Source organism: Nycticebus coucang, chromosome 6 (genome assembly GCF_027406575.1).
Source record: "Nycticebus coucang isolate mNycCou1 chromosome 6, mNycCou1.pri, whole genome shotgun sequence".
In the NCBI taxonomy this organism is placed as follows: domain Eukaryota; kingdom Metazoa; phylum Chordata; class Mammalia; order Primates; family Lorisidae; genus Nycticebus; species Nycticebus coucang.
Genome location: NC_069785.1, coordinates 14,863,346 through 14,886,351, shown reverse-complemented (window position 1 = coordinate 14,886,351; position 23,006 = coordinate 14,863,346).

Genomic DNA, 23,006 nt, shown 5'->3' with positions numbered 1-23,006 from the left:
GAGAATTTTTACTTGATAGTCCTTATTAAAATAAATTCTTGACCTGGGGTTTTGTTCATCAACTTGGGATTGAAGTCCCTCAAAGCAGAGTTAATAACATGAATGGGTTATCATAGTATTTGGCAAAATCTACCAAGGATAATCTGATGGTATCATACTTCGTTGTTTAACTTTCTTCTTTTTCATGCTGTGAATTATCCCAGGTCTGCATCTATATCAAATTCACCTTGTATTCTGAGTGTATAGCATATTGACAGGAACATCATAGACATTGGAATAATATTCAGTAAAATAATCCTAAAACTAAGTGAACATATTGGATAAATGTCAATAATAAATTTTATTCTAAAACATCAAGGCAAAAGTTGTTCTCTCCTCAAGGGAGAACTTCCATAACATTAAAGAATTGACAGGTCAGGATCTTTAATGGGAAAATCCATGTCAGAGAATTTTTGGAGTTCAGCATTTAGTAATAACATGACATTTTAGTAGCTATAACATTGGAATCAGAAAAGAGTACATAATGGATTATCCAATTATTCCGAATCCTGTAGCATGCAACAAAGGCACTCTGGGGCCCAAAGAGCCGTCTAATGTTTCCCCATTCAATGAAAAGGGAAGAATAACCTGAATTGTTCATGACATGTTCTTCATTTATAGATTATATTCTAGAACAGCATCTCACAAAACGTGGAAAGAAAATTATTTCCATCTGATATAAGGTTAAGTGAAAATGCACAAGAAGAGATTCCTAGGTAAAATAAAGTTAAAACTATTTCTGTATTGCAGAATCTGCCATAGCTTTTAAAAAGCATTGTAAATCATCAAGATATAAATAGAGAAACCTGTATTCCCTAAAAGTTTTTGTTTATGCAATCCTTATGTTTTTTTTCCTGGGGCCCTTTGGTTGTGTGCAACAAACGAGATCCTAATGCCACATATAGCTTGGGAGAAAAAGATGTAAACAGAAGAAACTGGCTGTAGACAGTGTTCTTCATGGGTTGAGTTTGGGTGCTGTGCTGTGTACAAGGAAAATCCTTACCCACCATTCATAACTAAACCTGAGATGTGTGTTCCATTTGTTTATTCAAATTTCTTTCTGTTTAGGAAGATGCATCTGCTGACAGTTCACAGGATCATGAACTGTTCCCTTAAGGTGAATTATTCTGAGACACTGCTTTGTTTATACCAGAAGTAGCTCCCTAATGGATCTTAATAATCTGAAACTACTGTAATCATTTTGTCAACTATTGTAGGTGTTTTCAGGTACTAGGATTAGATCAAAATGTTTTGCAAATGTGAAAAATTTTTCTCTAACCATGTTTGGGAACTCTCTGCATTCTCAGTATGTCATTTGATGGAGTCTGCATTTTCCCACTGAATTTTCCCCATGTCTAAAATATTTTACAAGATGGTACAGCAGCTGTGTGAAAAGCTGGTTGATTTCAGAGTGATCTCCAGCCTTGTGATTGTCCATGTTCCAAAATAGAAATGTGTGTGATTATAGCCTGCATAAAAGGTTGCAGGCTACAGAAGGACGGGCTCCACATCCAGTGCCAAATAGTGCCACCACGAATTGCACTTCAGACTTGTTTAAAGCTGAATATTTAGAAAACACTTGATTTCATTCAACAAATATTTATTGAGTTTGCATTATATGTAAAATAGTTGATTTGATGCAAATACCTAGAACAAAATAACAACCTCAAAGTTTAAGCAGTAAAACATTTATCAGACACCCAGGAGGATGATTCCCTTTAATACCATTCTGGTTCCACATATCAAACATTTATCCAAGATATACGAGCATTGAGTGAATGTAATTGAATGAGTGCGGGGGTCCTGCTCCAGGGGCAGGGTCCTTCAAGACTTGTAGAAACTTGTTGCAATTGACTGGGAAAAATGAAAGTGAAATCCAAGAGAGATAAAAGGGAAAGATGCACAGAAGAGAGTTTTCAGGAGTGGGCCCAGGGGTCCACCACTAGGTTGTGGAGCTTCAGCGAGTGGCCCTGAATGCTTGTCCCACCCAGCTTTTATTGAAGGTTGTTTTTTTTATTTAGCTGAAGGAAATAAGCTGAGGAAGGGAACAAAAATGTCAGCAGTTTTTGTGAGTAAGCATGTTAGTTCTTATTCTATCTATAATCATTAACTTTAAGGGTCTGGGAAGCCTTGAGAAGTCCAGAACCTGAGCCTTGTGTGTGGGGAGCATCCTGCTTATGGTGATGTATACAGATTCCTTGGGGGAGGTTAGACCCCTCTAGTTTCTCTGTGGAGCAGACATGATGGCATCAGTCCTCCTCTGAAGAATAGGTGGAAGAGAAGAATTTTCTTCTTATCTCCTCCCGGAAGCATTTCCCTCTGTGCTTAGGGTACAAACCCTCCTGCCCATATCTCAGAGCTTGAGCTGTTCCCTTGATCTCTGCCCTCGTCATGATACAGATCCCACAGTGGGTATTTGCTTCTGGAAGGTTGTTGACTGGGCAGGAATCAGCCTGGTTAATGTTCTTTCCCAGGCCTTAGTATACAGCTTCTACTGTGGTCATTGTTCTTCAGAGTGTTTACAGACCCAGCAGGGGAGTTTGTAAGCTGCATCCCTTAGGGGCCAGGCTTCCAGTAAAAGCAGAAACTGCCCAGACAAGTAAATTCAGCTGTTACTTTAAAAGTAAGCTAGCTAAATAGTTTTTATTCCACTTTGTTGAGCTTATTTCTGTTTTTTCCCCTTTCTGGGGGGTGTTTTCCCTTGCTAAGAATGGGCTCTTCGGTCCCCATTCTCCCTGAAAATGAATGTTGTCAGCGCTGCTGTGGTTGCTGGCACTGCATGCAGGGAACAGCCAGTACACTGATTGAAAGTACAAGGTTGCAAGAGGTGAGGCTTCCCATAGGTGCAGGAGAGCTGAGAGGTACCGCCACATTAGCTACTTATTGAGATGCTATACAACAGGTGTGTGGAGCCCTACTTAACAAGGACCATGTGCTTCATGATTGCTACATGCTCTTTCCCCATGGACTTGACTCCCACCCTGATGCACCACAAATGTTCAAAGTCCAACACCTGCTTGCTAACAAATGACTGATCTTACCTTGTTAGAGCACTCAGTTGCCTGAGGGGTTGTCTCCAGGCTGCAAAAAAAAGTCTCCATGCACTCTTCATGCCAGGAGATTGTCACGCTCCCAGAGCCTCCCTAAAGAATGAGTGACTGTTCCTATAAGCATGGTGCTCAGTTTCCTACAGAATGTAACTGGGAAAGGATGAGTAATTCTGGCACCCGAGCCACTGTCATTCCACATCAGCTCCCTTTTTATTGAATCCATAGAATGGAAATCAGGTACATAGTTTTGACAGGATTGGATTCTGACAGACAAATCTGCCAAAAATTTCACCAATGAATTGGAAACTACTTAAAACCAGATGGAATAAAGAGTTTCTAAGGTGACCATTTTTAAGAGCAATAGAGAGCATAAAAGATAAACCCAGTGACAGCAGAGGTGTGTCCTCAGATGAATCCCGGTGAGCAGGGAGCTAGAACAGAGGCATGATACAATTCAGGGGAGGGACTTGGGTTGAAAACTGAACTGCAACAGTCATGAAATTTGATCAATATCAAGAAGTACATAAAGAATTGGGCTGCAATAAACATTCTGGTGCAAATATCTTTGTTATAATGTGATTTTTGGTCTTCTGGGTATATACCTAGTAGAGTAATTATAGGATTGAATGGCAGATCTATTTTTAGATCTCTAAGTGTTCTCGAAACATCTTTCCAAAAGGAATGTATTAATTTGCATTCCCACCAGCAGTGTAGAAGTGTTCCCTTTTCTCTACATCCACGCCAACATCTCTGGTCTTGGGATTTTGTGATATGGACATATGGGCTAATCTTACTGGAGTTAGATGATATCTCAAAGCCCAAGTGCCCATCGATCCATGAATGGATTAATAAATTGTGGTATATGTACATCATGGAATATTATGCAGCCTTAAAGAAATATGGAGACCTTACCTCTTTTATGTTTACATGGATGGAGCTGGAACATATTCTTCTTAGTAAAGTATCTCAAGAATGGAAGAAAAAGTATCCAATGTACTCAGCCCTACTATGAAACTAATTTATGGCTTTCACATGAAAGCTATAACCCAGTTATAACTTAAGAATATGGGAAAGGGGAAGGGGGGAGGGGGAGGATGGGCAGAGGGAGGGTGATTGTGGGATTACACCTATAGTGCATCTTACAAGGGTACATGTGAAACTGAGTAAATGTAGAATATAAATGTCTTAACACAATAACTAAGAAAATGCCAGGAAGACTATGTTAACCAGTGTGATGAAAATATGTCAGTCTATAAAACCAGTGTATGGTGCCCCATGATCACATTAATGTACACAGCTAAGATTTAATAAAAAAAAAAAAAAAGAAAAAAGTACACAAAGAGATGAACTCAAGTTAGGGCAGGAGACCAACCCGAATCCAAGAAAAAGTAGAGAAGAGAAAAATATGGACAAAAATGAAAATGTTGTTTTGAGTGATAGGAGAGGAGGAATTAGAGAGGGCAAAATAGGGAAATTTGCTTTTTGGTTTTCATTTAGAGATTAATGCAAAAAATGTCAGTTAGGCAATCCTCAGGAAGTTTCAAGTTGGATCCATAGAATGCCTCTTTTTTTTTTCCCCCTGAAAATCTGGAAGATTATTAAGGATCATCTCAGGTCTGACTTCAACTGTGTGCTCTAGAGTTGAAACAAGTATCTATTTTTGTGACAAAGCAAAAATATTGTATTACCTACTTGTCTGCTATTTTAAGTGTTCTAAGTAGCCAAGCTTTTGCATGATCTTTGCTTTCAGATATGACTGAAGAATAAAAATTTTATTGAATTCTTTTTGTATATGATTAAGATATACTTTTGGAATTCAAGAGCTAGGTTGATTGAGTGCCCTGGAAAGCGTGATGGACATTTTCCTCAGTCATAGAGCTTACATTAGTAACAAGTACATTACACATTATAAAAGAGAGCTTATCTTTCATGCTTCACCTAGTCTAGGGGATTGGGAAAATACAGAGTAATAAATAATTACATTGAAACTTAAGAAGCTTGATAGGTTGGTATCAAGCACATTGTGGTTCAGGGAACTCTCTCTAGTAGAGTAATAACTTGTATCTACATACATAAAATGTGAAGCAAACTGGGAACAAACTGCCTAGGAGGCACTCTATGTCCCCCATCCCAGTGGCCCCTGAAAACTCAGAGTCTAGACCCAGGAGAATAGCTATAACCCTGATACCCAATCTTACCTGGTGTTCTAACCCCCAAGGAACAGGTGGTCTGGCTCAGCAGAGAAGGTACATCTAAGCTGGCAGGACTGACATGACCTCATCAGCATCTGAACCACTCACTGCTGTGATCCCAGGAAAGCAGGGCTTTGAACAGAGGAACGGCTTCAGCCACAGTGCCCTGTCCCTCTGGGACCAGGTGCTCTGGACCAGGAGAGAAGCTGTAATACCTCGACACTTGAGCCAACCCAGTTTCTTGGCTTCAAGGAATTAGAACTTTGGCAGAGGGAAGCAGGCACAACCTGCCCAAACCTGTGTGGCATCTGGCCCTCGAGAGAAGCATTAACCTTTGCTATTTGCTCTCTGTACTGAATAACTGCAATGCGCCACCTCCTTGGATCTGATCAGCTGTCTGAGAGTCTAAGCTGCTGAGGCACCCCATCTTTCAGGGGAATAAAGTCTTCATTGCACTGTTCCCTGCCTCCTTGCTGTGTCTCATCATTCCTTAGTCCTTTCTTCCATCGCACCTAGCCTTAGTGCCTGGGCCAATGTTGTATCCTGTCACTTCAAGGTCTACAGTCATTTCTATGTGGTAGCCTCACTTTTGGTGCCTGAGTAGCCACTGTGCTTTCTTGGCTCTGGGACCTATACTTTGCTCCCAAGGTCTCAGAATCTGGTATACCTCTTCCTCCAGGAGCTGTGCCCCCTGGACCAAGACTGCTACATTCCTTCCTCCTTGGCTTGAGCTATTGGGGAAGATGTAAGAGTCACAGTTCTCAGTGTGGTAAGAGAGGTGCATCCACCCACATCTGAGGGAGTGAACCTGGCTAATGTCACAGGTGCCATGTTAGTTAGCTCAACAAGGTACTGATTCAAGGACTCCAACTCCATATATATTCTGAGAAGCTATGCATTAGAACATAGTGGGGCTGAGACTGGCTGTGGCTTATGTCAGACTCAACACCATGAGCAATTCCCTCAGATATGTCTTCCCACTGTGGGGAAAATAAGAACAGGAGGATCCCTAAATTCCATGCCACTAAAATCTCTTTAACAGTCCACTGTGCCACCACTGATGCCATAAACTCCTTCAGCCTAGGCCTCTGAAGTGCACAGTCATCACCAATGCTGACTATGGATGAAGAAGCTACACAGAGACTACACTACTCTATCCAACTGAAACCATAGCTGATGAGTCCTGCCCAGCTGACAGGACCTATCTGCATGTGAGAGTCTTCACTACAAAAACCACTGTACACAATTAGATACCAATGCAGGGTTACAAGAAGCATGGAAAAGCAAGATAATATGACATTACCAAAGGAACACAAGTCTCTAGTAACTGACCCTATAGAAATGGAAATTTATGAAGTGCCTGAAAAAGAATTCAAAATCATTGTCTCAAAGAAACTCAGGGATCTACAAGAGAATACAGATAGGTGATTCAATAAGATCAGTGAAAAAAATAGGATCTGAATGAAAAAGCTCAACAAAGATGTAGTATCTTGGAGCTGAAAAACTCAGTGAATGAAATAAAAATACATTTAAGAGCTTCAAGTAGCAGACTAGTTTAAACAGAAAGGATATTTGAATTCAAAGATATGGCTTTTGAAATAACTCTTTCAGAGAAAAAGCGAAAGAAGAATAAAAAAAGAGTGAAGAAAGCCTATAGGACTTCTGGGATACCAGTAAATGAAAAAATATTTCCACTGTGGGATTTCAGAGGGAGAAGAGGAACAGACAGCTTATTTAAAGAAATAATTGTGGAAAACAACTCAAGTCATAGGAAAAATATAGATCCATGAACTTTAAAAGTCTCCAATAGGTTTAACTCAAAGAGGCCCTCACCAAGGCATATTAAAATCAAAATGTGAAAGATAGAATTTTTAAAGCAGAAGGGAAAAACTGCCAAGTAATATAGAAGAAAATTCCTGTTTGAGTAACAGTGGATTTCTCAGATGGAAGAAAATGTCTGCACAGTGTCCATCTGACAAGGATTTACTAACCAGAATATACAAGGAGCTCAACTGAATAGCAAACATTAAATAGTCTGATTTAAAAACTGATAGGACGAGTAGACATTTTCAAAAGGCATACAAATGGCCACAAGTATATAAAAAAATGCTCAACATTGGTAATTACTAGGGAAGTGAAAATCAAAACCAGAATGAGATATCATCTTATCCAAATTAGCATGTCTATTATCAAAAAGACAAAAGTAACAAATTCTAGAAATGATGTGGAGAAAAGAGAGCTCTTATACACTATTAGTATAGCCTTAGTATAGCCATATGAAAACCAGGATAGAGGTTCCTCAAAAGACTAAAAATGGAACTACCATAAAATACAGCAATCTTACTTCTAGGTATATATATACACACACGGAGGAAAGGAAATCGCAATATCCAAGGGCTATCTGTATCCCCACATTTATTGCAGCACTATCCACAGTAATCTAGATTTTGGATCACATAAGGGTGCACCAACAGATGAGTGGGGTATAGAATATGTGGTAGCTATTCACAATAGAATATTATTCAGTCACATAGAAGACTGAAATCATGTTATTTGCAGCAACATGGATGGAACTGGAGAATATTATGTTTAGTAAAATAAGCCAGATGCAGAAAGACACATGTTCTCACTCATATGTAGGAGCTAAATATTAAAAACAATTCCTCTCATGAAGATAGAGAGTAGAAGGATGGTTACCAGAGGCTTGAAAAAATTGCAAGGAGGGGGAGATACGGTGGGAGTGGTTAATGGGTGTAAAACTACAGTTATAGTATAAATAGAATGAATCATTTTTGATAGCACAACAAAGTGACTATAGTCAACCATGTTAGGGTATTTTTTTAAAATAAAAAAAGCGTAGACCTGGAAAGTTCCTAACACAAAGAAATGATAAATGACTGAGATGATGAATGCTCCAGTTACTCTCATTTGATTAATTAACACTGTACGTATCAAAACATCACACATACCCTATAAAGATATACAACTGTTATGTACTCATAATATATTTAAACAACAACAGCAACAAAAAGTTTAAAGAAAAAGAAAAAGTAATGCCGGAGACTGGAGTTCTGTGTGTGAAAGAATAAAATTGGACCTTTATTTTATACCATACACAAAAATCAACTCAAAATGGGCATAAGACTTAAATCAAAAGACCTGAAATCATAAAACTCCTAAAAGGGAACATAGGGGAAAATTTCCTTGGCATTGGACTTGGCAGTGATTTTTTGGCAATCACACCAAAAGCTCAGGGAACAAAAATAATCATAAATAAGTTGGACTATATCAAACAAAAATACTTTTGCACAGCCGAGGAAACAGTCAACAACATGAAAAGGCAACCTGTGGACTGGGGAAAAAAAAACTTTTAAAACACCTATCTGATAGAGTATCTAAAATTTATAGAGAACTTTTGTAATTTAGTAGCAGAAAAATAACCTCATTTAAAAAATGGGCAAAGGGCATAAACAGACATATCTCCATGGAAGACACAAAAATGACCAATAGGTACACAAAAAATGTCAATATCAGTAATCAGGAAAAGTCAAAACCGCTGCGATGTGTCACCTCACACTGGTAAGGACGGCTATTACCTAAGAGACAATTAATACATGTTGTCGAGGGTCTGGAAAAGGGGAACATTGGTACATCTTAGGTGGGAATGTAGATTTGTACAGCTGTAACAGAAAACAGTATGGAGGTTCCTAAAGAAATTACGAATAGAGCCACCATATGTCCCAGCAATTACTCTTGTGGGTATGTCCCCAAAGGCAGTGAAATTACAATCTCATAAAGCTGTCTGCACTCTTGCATTCACTGCAGCGTTATTCACAAAGGCAGGGTATGGAAACAACTTGAATGCCCGTGGGTGCAGAAATGGATGAAGCAAATGTGGCAATGGATGAAGCAAATGTACCTTTAAAGAGAAGGAAATCCTTCCATTTGTCAAAACATGGTTTGACTGGGAGGACATTACGCTATATGAAATAATCCAGATACTGTAAAGCTACTGAAAGCAATATATCAATTTAACACACCCTCTGCCAAAGAAAAAAAATATTACGTGACCTCACTTATATGCAGAATGTTTTTCTAAAAAAAGAGCTTAAATAATGAGAATGAAATAGTGGTGACCCTGGGGGGAGGAAGGAGGGAGGGGATATGGGTAGACATAGGTTGAAGGACTTGAAATAGAAGGTATGTAAAACAAGCTTAGAGCACTAAGGTACACGTAGGGTTAAAGTGGATAAAATCATATTGTATCAGGGGTTTTGTTAAAGAAGTAGCAACTAGCGGGTCTTGTCACAAAGAACAAGTCACTCTTTGAGATGACATGTTAATCTGCTCTCTACAGTAACCATTTTCCTATTTCTATGTATCTGATGACATCATGTGAACCTCCAGTGTTCATAAGATATATTTAAAGATTGAAAGAAATAGAAAATGCATAGATCTATGAAATTAGAAGAGAATCTGAGGGAAATAGGACTACCGAGAAAAGCACCACTGGAAACATCTGTTATAGGAACTAAACTGGGTTTTTATGAAGGGCCAACTTCTCATAGTACTAAGTACGTTTATGAAGCCATCATTGTATCAGGAGAGAAGAATTGTGCTAATTCCATTGAGATTGTATTATTGCATTGGTATTTATTTGATCATTTTCGCTGATACACATAAATAAAGGAGTAACTTCTCATAGCCATGTTCATCCACTACTTCTTGTAAAAGACTTTTAAAATGTACTTTGTGCTCCTAATTCAGTATGTCGTATGGATGGCTTCAACAACTTAGACTTTACCCAAGGTAAGGGGAATACCTCATCATCTAGTTACTTTATAAAATGCTGCACATTTCTTAGAAAGTGGTCTTCTAAGCTTTCTTTCTGTCACTCATATATTTCAGAAGCAATTGCTATAGTAAAAGGTTAGTCTTTGAAGGGTTTCTGTGTTTTTCTGTCTCCTTTAAGTGTCAAATGTGGGAACACAGGAAAAGAAAACACCACAGAGCAAACGATCTATCATTCATTGGAAGGTGATGCATGGGGTCAGGCTCATTCAGGTGGTAAATTCACATCCATTTTCTCAGAAAGCTTTTTGACCTGGTTTTGGAAGCCCACTCTGGATGTAAAATATTATCTCCTGATTCCTGTGGCTGTTCTCTTTCCATGTCTTCCTCCTTGGTCTAGAAGGCCACGAGATTTCAATTATTAACACCTTGAAGACCTTTATAAAAGTCAAACACATCTGACATATTCAATGAAAAAGTCCTTCAATAATCTAGAACTTTTTACAGAAAATAATTAGTTTATGAGTCTTTTCTAAATGAAAATGAGTCGGAGGCAGAGGTAATTATTTATTTCACACACTGAGAAACAGGTGTGGCTGCTATTTGGAGATCCAGATAAACATGCCAATTAGTGCATTAGGGTTATGTGCAAATGCAGTCTCAATTAATTGCCATGCCTAAGATAATTTGGCTTTTTTTGTAAAGTGAGTTTTCGAAAATAACCCTGCTAGTCATTCAGGAACTGTGATGATAGAATGTTAATGGATGTGGAGAGAATGTCTGCACTCTGTGTCTGCACTAAATTGTCTGAAGATGCCACATTCGCAATGCCTTTCTTCTGCCCCCGAGGTAATGCCTTGTATTCTTATGCATCCCCCTGGGTCATGATACTTGAACAGAGAACTATGGAAGGTTCTGATGAAGTGTATATAGGTGGGTAATGGGAAATCTAGAGAAATACGATGTGGTGTCTTAGAATAATTTAGTAAGCCAGGAAAGGGCAGAAAAATGATGCTTCTCAGATATATCATGATTACATTTCATGAGAAAGAAATGTCATAAATTAACAAATAGGGTTTTTTTATTGTTGGGGATTCATTGAGGATACAAGAAACCAGTTTACACTAATTGCATTTGTTAAGTAAAGTCCCTCTTACTATCGGGTCTTGCCCCCAAAAGGTGTGGCACACACCAAGACCCCCCCCTTCTCTCTCTCTGCTCTTCTTTTCCCCCACCCCTCCCTTCTTCTTTCTCTTTCTGCTCTCCCCTTCCCCACCCCCACCCCCGGGTTATTAATTGTCCTTAATTGTCCTCATGTCAAAATTGAGTACGTAGGATTCATGCTTCTCTATTCTTGTGATGCTTTACTAAGAATAATGTGTTCCACTTCCATCCAGGTTAATACGAAGGATGTAAAGTCTCCATTTTTTAATGGCTGAATTGTATTCCATGGTATACATGTACCACAGCTTGTTAATCCATTCCTGGGATAGTGGGAATTTAGGTTGTTTCCACATTTTGGAAATTGTAAATTGAGCTGTAGTAAACAGTCTAGTACAAGTATCCTTACGAAAAAAGGATTTCTTTTTCCTTCTGGGTAGATGCCCAGTAATGGGACTGCAGGATCAAATGGGAGGTCTAGCTTGAGTGCTTTGAGGTTTCTCCATACTTCCTTCCAGAAAGGTTGTACTAGTCTGCAGTCCCACCAGCAGTGTAAAAGTGTTCCCTTCTCTCCACATCCACGCCAGCATCTGCAGTTTTGAGATTTTGTGATGTGTGGGCCATTCTCACTGGGGTTAGATGATATCTCAGGGTGGTTTTGATTTGCATTTCTCTAATAGATAGGGATGATGAGTATTTTTTTCATGTGTTTGTTAGCCATTCATCTGTCTTCTTTAGAGAAGGTTCTATTCATGTCTCTTGCCCATTGATATATGGGATTGTTGGCTTTTTTCATGTGGATTAATTTGAGTTCTCTATAGTTTCTAGTTATCAAGCTTTTGTCTGATTCAAAATATGCAGATATCCTTTCCCATGGTGTAGGTTGTGTATTTGCTTTGATTATTGTCTCCTTAGCTTTACAGAAGCTTTTCAGTTTAATGAAGTCCCATTTGTTTATTTTTGTTGTTGCCATTACCACAGCAGTCTTCATGAAGTATTTCCCCAAGCTGATATCTTCCAGTGTTTTTCTTATGCTTTCTTTGAGGATTTTTATTGTTTCATGCATTAAATTTAAGTCCTTTATCTATATTAAATCAATTTTTGTAAGTATAGAAAGGTGTGGGTCCAGTTTCAGTCTTTTACATGTGGGTATCCAGTTCTCCCAGCACCATTAATTGAATAGGGAGTCTTTCCCCCAAGGTATGTTCTTGTTTGGTTTATCAAAGATTGGGTGGTTGTAAGATGTTAGTTTCATTTCCTGATTTTCTGTTTGATTCCAAATGTCTATGTCTCTGTTTTTGTGCCAGTACCATGCTGTCTTGACCACTATGGCCTTGTAATATAGCCTAAAATCTGGTATGCTAAACCTCTAGCTTTTTTATTACTAAGAACTGCCTTAGCTATATGGGTTTTTTTCTGGTTCCATACAAAATGCAGAATCATTTTTTCCAAGTTTTGAAAGTACAATGTTGGTATTTTAATAGGAATGGCATTGAATAGGTAGATTGCTTTGGGAAGTATAGACATTTTAACAATGTTGATTTTTCCAAGCCATGAGCATGATATGTTCTTCCATTTGTTAATATTCTCTGCTATTTCCTTTATTAGGGTTTCATAATTTTCTTTTTTTTTTTATTAAATCATAACTGTATACATTGATATGATCATGGGGCATCATACACTCGCTTCATAAACCATTTGACACATTTTTATCACAGTGGTTAACATAGCCTTTCCGGTGTTATCTCAGTTACTGTGCCAAAACATTTACATTTTACATTTACCAAGTTTCGCAAATACCCCTGTAAGATGCACCACAGGTGTGATCCCACCGATTCCCCTCCCTCTACCCACCCTGCCCTTCCCACTTCCCCCTATTGTTAAGTTGTAGCTTTCATGGGTTATAGCTTTCATGTGAGAGTCCCAAATTAGTTTCATAGTAGGGCTGTGTACATTGGGTACTTTTTCTTCCATTCTTGGGATACTTTACTAAGAAGAATATGTTCCAGCTCCATCCATGTAAACATGAAAGAGGTAAAGTCTCCATCTTTCTTTAAGGCTGCATAGTATTCCATGGTATACATATACCACAATTTATTAATCCATTCGTGGATCGATGGGCACTTGGGCTTTTTCCATGACTTAGCTATTATGAATTGGGCTGCAATAAACATTCTGGTACAAATATCTTTGTTATAATGTGATTTTTGGTCTTCTGGGTATATGCCCAGCAGAGGAATTACAGGATTGAATGGCAGATCTATTTTTAGATCTCTGAGTGTTCTCCATATATCTTTCCAAAAGGAATGTATTAATTTGCATTCCCACCAGCAGTGCAAAAGTGTTCCCTTTTCTCCGCATCCACTCCAACATCTCTGGTCTTGAGATTTTGTGATATAGGCTAGTCTCATTGGAGTTAGATGATATCTCAAAGTAGTTTTGATTTGCATTTCTCTGATGATTAAAGATGATGAGCATTTTTTCATATGTCTGAAGGCCATGCGCCTGTCTTCTTCAGAGAAGTTTCTCTTCAAATCCCTTGCCCAGCCTGCGATGGGATCCCTTGTTTTTTTCTTGCTGATGCATTTGAGTTCTCTGTGGATTCTGGTTATTAAACCTTTGTCAGAGATATACCCTGCAAATATCTTCTCCCATTCTGAGGGCTGTCTGCTTGCTCTGCTTACTGTGTTCTTAGCTGTGCAGAAGCTTTTTAGTTTGATCAAGTCCCAGTAGTGTATTTTTGAAGCTGCTTCAATTGCCCGGGGGGTTCTCCTCATGAAATACTCACCCAGACCAATTTCTTCAAGGGTTTTCCCTGCATTCTCCTCTAGTATTTTTATAGTTTCATGTTTTAAGTTTAAATCTTTAATCCAATGAGAGTCTATCTTAGTTAATGGTGAAAGGTGTGGGTCCAATTTCAGTCTTCTGCAGGTTGCCAGCCAGTTCACCCAGCACCATTTGTTAAATAGGGAATCTTTTCCCCACTGAATGTTTTTAATTGGCTTGTCAAAAATCAAATAGTGGTAAGTAGCTGGATTCATTTCTTGGTTCTCTATTCTGTTCCAGATATCTACTTCTCTGTTTTTGTGCCAATACCATGCTGTTTTGATCACTATCGATTTGTAGTAAAGTCTGAGGTCTGGTAGTGTGATTCCTCCTGTTTTGTTTTTATTTCTGAGAAATGTCTTGGCTATTTGAGGTTTTTTCTGATTCCATATAAAACGAAGTAATGTTTTTTCAAGATCTTTAAAATATGACAGTGGAGCTTTAATAGGGAGTGCGTTGAAATTATATATTGCTTTGGGTAGTATGGACATTTTGATAATGTTGATTCTTCCTAGCCATGAGCATGGTATGTTTTTCCATTTGTTAACATTTTCAGCTATTTCTTTTCTTAGAGTTTCATAGTTCTCTTTATAGAGATCTTTCACGTCTTTTGTTAGGTAAATTCCCAAATATTTCATCTTCTTTGGCACTACTGTGAATGGGATAGAGTCCTTAACTGCTTTTTCAATTTGACTGTTGTTGGTGTATATAAAGGCTACCGATTTATGAATGTTGATTTTGTAACCTGAGACGCTGCTGTATTCCTTGATCACTTCTAGGAGTTTTGTAGTAGAGTCCCTAGTGTTTTCCAGATACACAATCATATCATCTGCGAAGAGCGAGAGTTTGATCTCTTCTGCCCCTATATGGATACCCTTGATCGCCTTTTCTTCCCTAATTGCGGTGGCTAAAACTTCCATTACAATGTTGAAAAGCAATGGAGACAATGGGCAGCCTTGTCTGGTTCCTGATCTGAGTGGAAATGATTCCAATTTAACTCCATTCAATATGATATTGGCTGTGGGTTTGCTGTAGATAGCCTCTATCAGTTTAAGAAAAGTCCCTTCTAGACCAATTTTCTTGAGTGTTCTGATCATGAAGGGATGCTGGATATTATCAAAAGCTTTTTCTGCATCAATTGAGAGAATCATATGGTCTTTGTGTTTTAATTTGTTTATGTGCTGAATTACATTTATAGATTTACGTATATTGAACCAGCCTTGAGACCCTGGGATAAAACCAACTTGGTCATGATGTATAATTTGTTTGATGTGTTGCTGGATTCTGTTTGTTAGGATCTTGTTGAATATTTTTGCATCTATATTCATTAGTGATATCGGTCTATAATTTTCTTTTCTTGTTGGGTCTTTTCCTCGTTTGGGGATCAGGGTGATGTTTGCTTCATAGAACGTGTTGGGTAGTCTTCCTTCTTTTTCTACATTTTGGAACAGGTTGAGTAATATAGGTACTAATTCCTCTTTAAAGGTTTGGTAGAATTCTGACGTGAAACCATCTGGTCCCAGGCTTTTCTTTTTAGGGAGGTTTTGTATAGTTGATGCTATTTCTGAACTTGATATGGGTCTATTCAAAATTTCCACTTGATTCTGGTTAAGTCTTGGAAGGTAGCGCGCTTCCAAGTATCGGTCTATTTCCTTCAGATTTTCATATTTCTGAGAATAAAGTTTCTTGTAATATTCATTAAGGATTTTTTGGATTTCTGATGAGTCTGTGGTTATTTCGTCTTTGTTGTTTCTGATTGATGATATTAGAGATTTTACTCTTTTTTTCCTGATGAGGTTGGCCAGAGGTTTATCTATTTTATTGACCTTTTCAAAAAACCAGCTTTTTGATTTATTGATCTGTTGTATTATTCTTTTGTTTTCAAATTCATTTAATTCTGCTCTAATTTTGGTTATTTCTTTTCTTCTACTGGGTTTGGGGTTGGAATGTTCTTCCTTTTCCAGTTGCGTGAGATGTCTCATTAAGTTGTTAACTTCCTCTCTTTCCGTTCTCTTGAGGAAGGCTTGCAGTGCTATAAATTTCCCTCTTAGAACTGCCTTTGCAGTGTCCCAGAGGTTCTGATAGTTTGTGTCTTCATTGTCATTTTGTTCCAAAAAATTGGTGATTTCTTTCTTAATCTCATCTCTGACCCAGCTATCATTCAGCATAAGGTTATTTAACTTCCATGTTTTTGTATGGGCATGCAGATTCCTGTTGTTACTCAATTCAAGTTTTATTCCATGATGGTCCGAGAAGATGCATGGAATAATTTCTATTCCTTTAAATTTACTGAGGTTAGACCTGTGATCTAAAATGTGATCAATTTTGGAGTAAGTTCCGTGGGCTGATGAGAAGTATGTGTATTCAGATTTGTTGGGATGAAATGTTCTGTAGATGTCTGCTAAATCTAAATATTGGATGGTTAGGTTTAAATCTAAGATTTCTTTGCTCAGCTTCTTTCTGGATGATCGATCCAACACTGCCAAGGGAGTGTTGAAATCTCCGACGATTATGGAGCTGGAGGAAATCAAGTTGCTCATGTCTGTTAGAGTTTCTCTTATAAATTGAGGTGCATTCTGGTTGGGTGCTTACATATTAATAATTGAGATCTCATCATATTGAGTATTACCCTTAACAAATATGAAGTGACCATTCTTGTCCTTCCTTACTTTTGATGGTTTAAAGCCTACTGTATCTGCAAATAAAATTGCAACACCTGCTTTTTTCTGATTACCATTTGCCTGAAATATGGATGACCATCCTTTCACTCTGAGTCTGTATTTGTCTTTTAAGTTGAGATGTGACTCTTGTATGCAACAAATATCTGGCTTGAGTTTTTGTATCCAGTCAGCTAACCTATGTCTCTTTAGAGGACAGTTTAAGCCATTCACATTGATGGAGAGTATTGATAAGTCTGGTGGAATTTTGGGTATCGAGTCTTCCAAACGTCCAGTGGACATTTTTAATCCTTTCGCCAGTGTGGAAGTTGGAGTTTGATCCGAAGTTTCTGAGTGAGTTTACTTTTGTGGTATAGGATTGGGTTGGTCATTGTGGAGGATAGGTCTGAGAACATCCTGAAGAGCTGGTTTACTTATGGCAAATTTTTTCAACATATGAATGTCATTGAAGTATTTAATTTCTCCATCATAGATGAAACTCAGTTTAGCTGGATACAAGATCCTGGGTTGAAAGTTTTTTTGCTTTAGGAGATTAAAAGTTGATGACCAGCCTCTTCTGGCTTGAAAAGTTTCAGCAGAGAGATCTGCAGTGATTCTAATATTCTTACCTTTTTACGTTATAGTTTTCTTTCGCCGGGCTGCTTTGAGAATCTTCTCTTTCATGTTAACTTTAGTGAAGCTAATTATGATATGTCTGGGGGATGACTTATTGGGGTTGAATCGTGCTGGGGTTCTGAAGCTGTCTGCTATCTGAATTTCAGATTCTCTAGGCATGTCTGGAAAATTTTCTTTCATAATTTCATGCAGAAGGGCCTCTGTGCCCTTGGAGGCGACTTCATCATTCTCAGAAATTCCTATAATCCTTATGTTGCTTTTTTTCGAATTATCTGAGAGTTCTCTGAGTGAGTGATCTGTTTTTGCTCTCCATTTCTCTTCCTCTTTGAGAGATTGGGAGCGTTCGAAGACTTTATCTTCAATGTCAGAAATCCTTTCTTCTGCTTGCTCCATTCTGTTACTGAGGGATTCTACTGTATTTTTCATATCTTTGAGGGCTGTAAGTTCTTGCTTCAGTGTGTCTAAGTCTTTGGTGGTTTTGTCTTTAAATTCGTTAAATTCTTGAGACAATTTTTGAATTTCTCCTCGAATTCCTAATTCCATTTTATTAATCTTGTCTGCATTCCAAATTCTGAATTCGATTTCTGACATCTCAGCCAGTTGTTTATGAATGGGATCTTCAATCACATCTGCCGTATCTTTTCTTGGGGGGGGTTGATCTATTCTGGTTATTCATGTTACCAGAGTTTTTCCGCTGATTTCGCCCCATGGTTATTTTACTCCCTTTGGTTTTTCCCCTGGGGTTTTATTGAGGGCCCGTACAGTGTTGTGGCCTGAGAAACTGGGGCCCTGTCTGGTGTGGTGGAGCAAAGTGGTTCTGTCTTGTTTTCAGCTGGTTTCTGTTCGATCCTATTGCAACTTCTACTCTGGCTTGAAGTCTCAGCTGTGTGGAAAAATCAGCAATTAAGTCACCCCGCCTGCCCACCTCTGGCCCCAGTTGGAAAAGGAGAATCAAACCTTCCTACAATCGCACACCCAGGGCACCGCCTGAAAAGTCCTCAGTCTATTAGCCCAGTTCAAAAGGTCCAAATCCGCTGTCTCAATCGGCACTTGTCTCGGGTGGGAGAGTTCAAGAGGTCTCTGGGAACTGGATCACAGGGGCCTGGTGACTCCTCTGACACGGCTCACCCCAGTGCAGCGTGGAGTCAGGAGGAACCACCCAGCAAACAGAGCAGTCTAGGAAGGTTGACGTCTCCTTCCCCACTTTGCCCCTCCGTCGGACCCAGTCACTGGTATCTCTGCAAATGGCTAACCCAGTTGCCTGCAGTGAACAGACACTCCAGGGGTTTGCACCTGCCTGAATCACAAGGAAGTCTGCCAGGCCCCCGCAGACTGCCGCTATCTAGCAGGAGGAGATGGGGCCTGACATCTTTGAGTGTTTGATGCAGGTGATGGGAAGGAGGTGTTCACTCAGGCTTAGCCCCGTCCCTGATGGATGCTGCTAACAGAACAGAACAGAACAGACAACTTTGCGGGGTTCTGTCTCTGTTCCTGTCAAAATCACCTACAGAAGACGGGCTGTTTTGAGTTCAAACGTCTTTGCTGCTGGAGATTTGCGTTCGAACACCTCTCTGGGTCGGCCCCGCCCTGGAAGTTTCCCGGGTTTGTGAGCCGTGTCAGGAAATCCCCCGCTCACCGGTGGCCTCCTCTGGTTGCCCAGGGAGACAGTGGGTGTGGCCTCAGAATATCCAGAAGTGAGCGTTCTGCCGTTAAAGAAAAAACGGCTGTTGATCTACCTCCAGGGAACTGCTGCTCTGGTGTGGGCACTCAGGCGACCCTTTTCTCCTCTGTCCCGCGCCCCAGAGTCAGCACTGAGCGGCCGCAGTTTGTGCTGGGTTCATACCCCTCAAGAGATCCCCCAAGAATCAGAACTGTTGGGGGATGGGCCCCCAGACCCCAATTGGGAGTGGGGTGGGGAAGCTAGAGTTTCATTCAGTTTTACGCAACACTACGGCCCGGAGAGGGCTCCTGCACTGCACCGCAGGGAAGTGCCGCCAAGGCTTGATTTCCCCTCAGCGGAGTGCCCTCTCCTCGCTCACGTGTCCCAGAGTCAGCGCTGACCTGACACAGCTCAGGCACTGTGCACTCCCCTTGAGAAATCACCCAAGGATCTGAACTCCGGGGGGATAGGCCCTCAGACCCCGAGTGAGAGTAGGGGCTCTCAGCTCTCAGCGGGGATTCTAGAGTCTTATTCAGTCTTGTGCCCCGTAATGTTGCCCGGGGAGGGTTGGTGCATTGCACCGCAGGGAAGTGCCACCAAGGCGTGACTCCCCTTCAGCCCGGTGACCTCTCCTCACTCGCGCGCCTCAGAGTCAATGCTGACCAGTCGCAACTCGGGGACTGTCCACTCCCCTTGAGAAATCACCCAAGGATCCGAATTCCTGGGGGACAGGCCTCCAGACCTCAGTGGGCGGGAGGGGAGCGCCGGGGATTCAGGGTTGCTGGCAAAGGATTCCGAAAGTTTTATTCAGCCCTATGTCCGGCAGGAGAATGCCACGGCACCCCAGTAGGGGAGGTAGGTCCAGTTTTTAGAAGGTCTCTCCCTGGTGTGTAGTGGGAGGGCCTTTAATTTCTGCCCGCTTGTTCAATTGTGGGGCTCTTGAGCCGGTCTCATGGGGGAGGGGGACTCCCGTCCGCCTGGTGGTGGATTTTGTACCTTTTGTTTGCGTCCTTGTGATCACAGCTTGCCTCAGCGGTGTTGATGTACGTTCTTCAACCTTCTCTCTTGGTGAGGCTCAAGTCCACCAGGACACCTACCAAATTCCTGTCCCTTAACTCTCCTTCTGGATGGGAGCCTCTGTTGAAAGCTGGCTTCAGTCCGCCATCTTGTCTCCCTCCTCATAATTTTCTTTATAGAGGTCCTTCACTTCTTTTGTTAGGTATATTCCTAGGTATTTCATTTTCTTTGAAGCTATGGTGAAGGGAGTTGTGTCCTTAATTGGCCTCTGATCTTGACTTTTATTGTCATATACAAAGGCTTCTGACTTGTGGACATTGATTTTATATCCTGAGACATTTCTGTATTTTTTGATGACTTTCACGAGTCTCGTGGTTGAGTCTTTGGGGTTCTCTAAGTATAAGATCATATCATCAGCAAAGAGGGAAAGTTTTACCTCTTCTGCTCCGATTTGGATGCCCTTTATTTTCTTGTCTTGTCTAATTGTATTGGCTAGAACTTCAGCACTGTGTTGAATAGTAATGGTGACAGAGGACAACCTTGTCTGGTTCCAGTTCTAAGAGAAAAAGCTTTCAGTTTTACTCCATTCAGTAAAATATTAGCTGTGTGTTTGTCATAGATAGCTTCAATTATTTTAAGAAATGTGCCAGCTCAGTCTATACCCTTCAGAGTTCTAATTAGAAAAGAATGCTGTATTTTATCAAATGCTTTTTCTGCATCTGTTGAGAGGATCATATGATCTTTGTTTTTTGCTGCTGTTAATACGGTGGATAACATTTATGGACTCGTGTATATTAAACCAGCCTTGTATCCCTGGGATGAAACCTACTTGATCATGATGTATGACTTTTTTGATGGTAAGCTGTAGTCTATTGGCTAGGATTTTGTTGTGAATTTTTGCATTTATATTCATTAGTGAAACAGATCTGAAATTCTCTTTTTTAGTTGGGTCTTTTCCTGGTTTTGTATCAGGATGATGTTTGCTTCATAGAATGTGTTGGAGAAGATTCCTTCCTCCTCAGTTTTTTGGAATAATTTCTGCAGTACGGGAATAAGCTTATCCTTGAAGGTTTGATAGAATTCTGCTGTGAAGCTATCTGGACCAGGGCATTTTTTTGTTGGAAGCTTTTTTATTGTTTTTTAATCTCAGTGCTTGAAATTGGTCTGTTCAGGAGCTCTATTTCTTCCTGGCTGAGTCTAGGGAGAGGGTGTGATTCCAAATATCTGTCCATTTCCTTCACATTGTCAGATTTCTGAGCATAGAGTTTCTGGTAGTATTCAGAGATGATTTCTTGTATCTCTGTGGCATCAGTTGTTATTTCTCCTTTATGATTTCTGATTGAGGTTACTAGAGATTTTACTTTTCTATTTCTAGTTATTCTGGCCAAAGGTTTATCTATTTTATTTATTTTTTCAAAAAATGAACTCTTTGTTTCATCAATTTTCTGAATGGTTCTTTTGTTTTCAGTTTCATTGATCTCTGATTTAATTTCAGATATTTTTTTTCTTCTGCTGGGTTAGGCTTCTTTTTCCAATTCCATAAGATCTCTTGTGAGTTTGTTGATGCGCTCTCTTTCTGTTTTTCTAATGTAGGCATCTAAAGCAATAAATTTTCCCATCGGAACTGCTTTTGCAGTATCCCACAGGTTTTGGTAGCTGTGTCTTCATTGTTGTTGTGCTCAAGAAAGTTAATCATTTCCTCTTTCATTTCTTCCAACACCCACCTGTCATTCAATAGATGGTTGTTTAATATCCATGCCTTCGTGTGGGGTTGAATGTTTTTGTTGGAGTTGAGTTCCACTTTTTAGTGCCTTGTGGTTTGAGAAGATGCAAGTAGAATTTCAATTGTATTGATTTTTTGAGATTTGTTTTGTGTCCTAGGATATGATCAATTTTGGAGAATGTTCCACGGGATGATGAGAAGAATGTATATTCTTTATCTTTGGGATGGAGTGTTCTATATACATCTATCAAGCACAGTTGTTCTAGGGTCTCATTTAAGTCACTTATATCTTCATTTAATTTTTGTTTAGAGGATCTGTCCAGCTCTGTAAGAGGCATGTTAAAGTCCTCTGTTATTATGGTATTATCAGATATCATATTGCTCAGACCGAGTAAGGTCTATTTTAAGAATCTGGGGGCATTTAAGTTGGGTGCATAAATATTTAGAATTGAAATGTCTTCTTGTTGTATTTTTCCCTTGACCAATATAAAGTGACCATCATTGTCTTTTTTGAGTTTAGTTGCTTTAAATCCACATGTAGCTGAAAATAAGATTGCAACTCTTCTTTTCTTCTGAATTCCATTTGCCTGAAAAATTGTCTTCCAACCTTTAAATCGGAGTTTTAATTTGTCTTTTGAAGCTAAGTGTGTTTTCTGCAGACAGAAAGTGGATGGCTTGTGTTTTTTAATTCAGTCAGCCAATCTATGCCTTTTCAGTGGGGAATTCAAGCCATTAACATTTATTGAGATAATTGATAAGTATGCTAGTGTTCTACTCATTTTATTTTGTGAGAGTCCATTGCTTAGTTTTATCTTTTGCATCCGTGTGGAAGCTAGTTTCTGTCCTTTAATTTCTGAGTTCTTACTTTGCTGTTGGTCCATTGTGATGGTCAGTGTGTAGAACAGGTTGAAGTATTTCCTGTAGAGCTGGTCTTGTTGTGGTGAATTTCCTCAATGTTTGTATATCAATAAATTATTTGATTTCTATGTCAGTTTTAAAGCTTAACAGGATATAGAATTCTGGGCTGGAAATTGTTCTGTTTAAGCAGATTAAAGGTAGATGACGATTGTTTTCTTGCTTGGAAAGTTTCATTAGAGAAGTCTGCAGTCACCCTGATGGATTTGCCCCTGTAGGCCAACTGGCACTTACTCCTTACTCCTTTTCTTTTGTCTTGAATTTGGACAGGTTCATCACAATGTGTCTTGGAGGAGCTCTGTTAGAGTTGAAGTGACTTGGGGTCTGATGTCCCTCTGA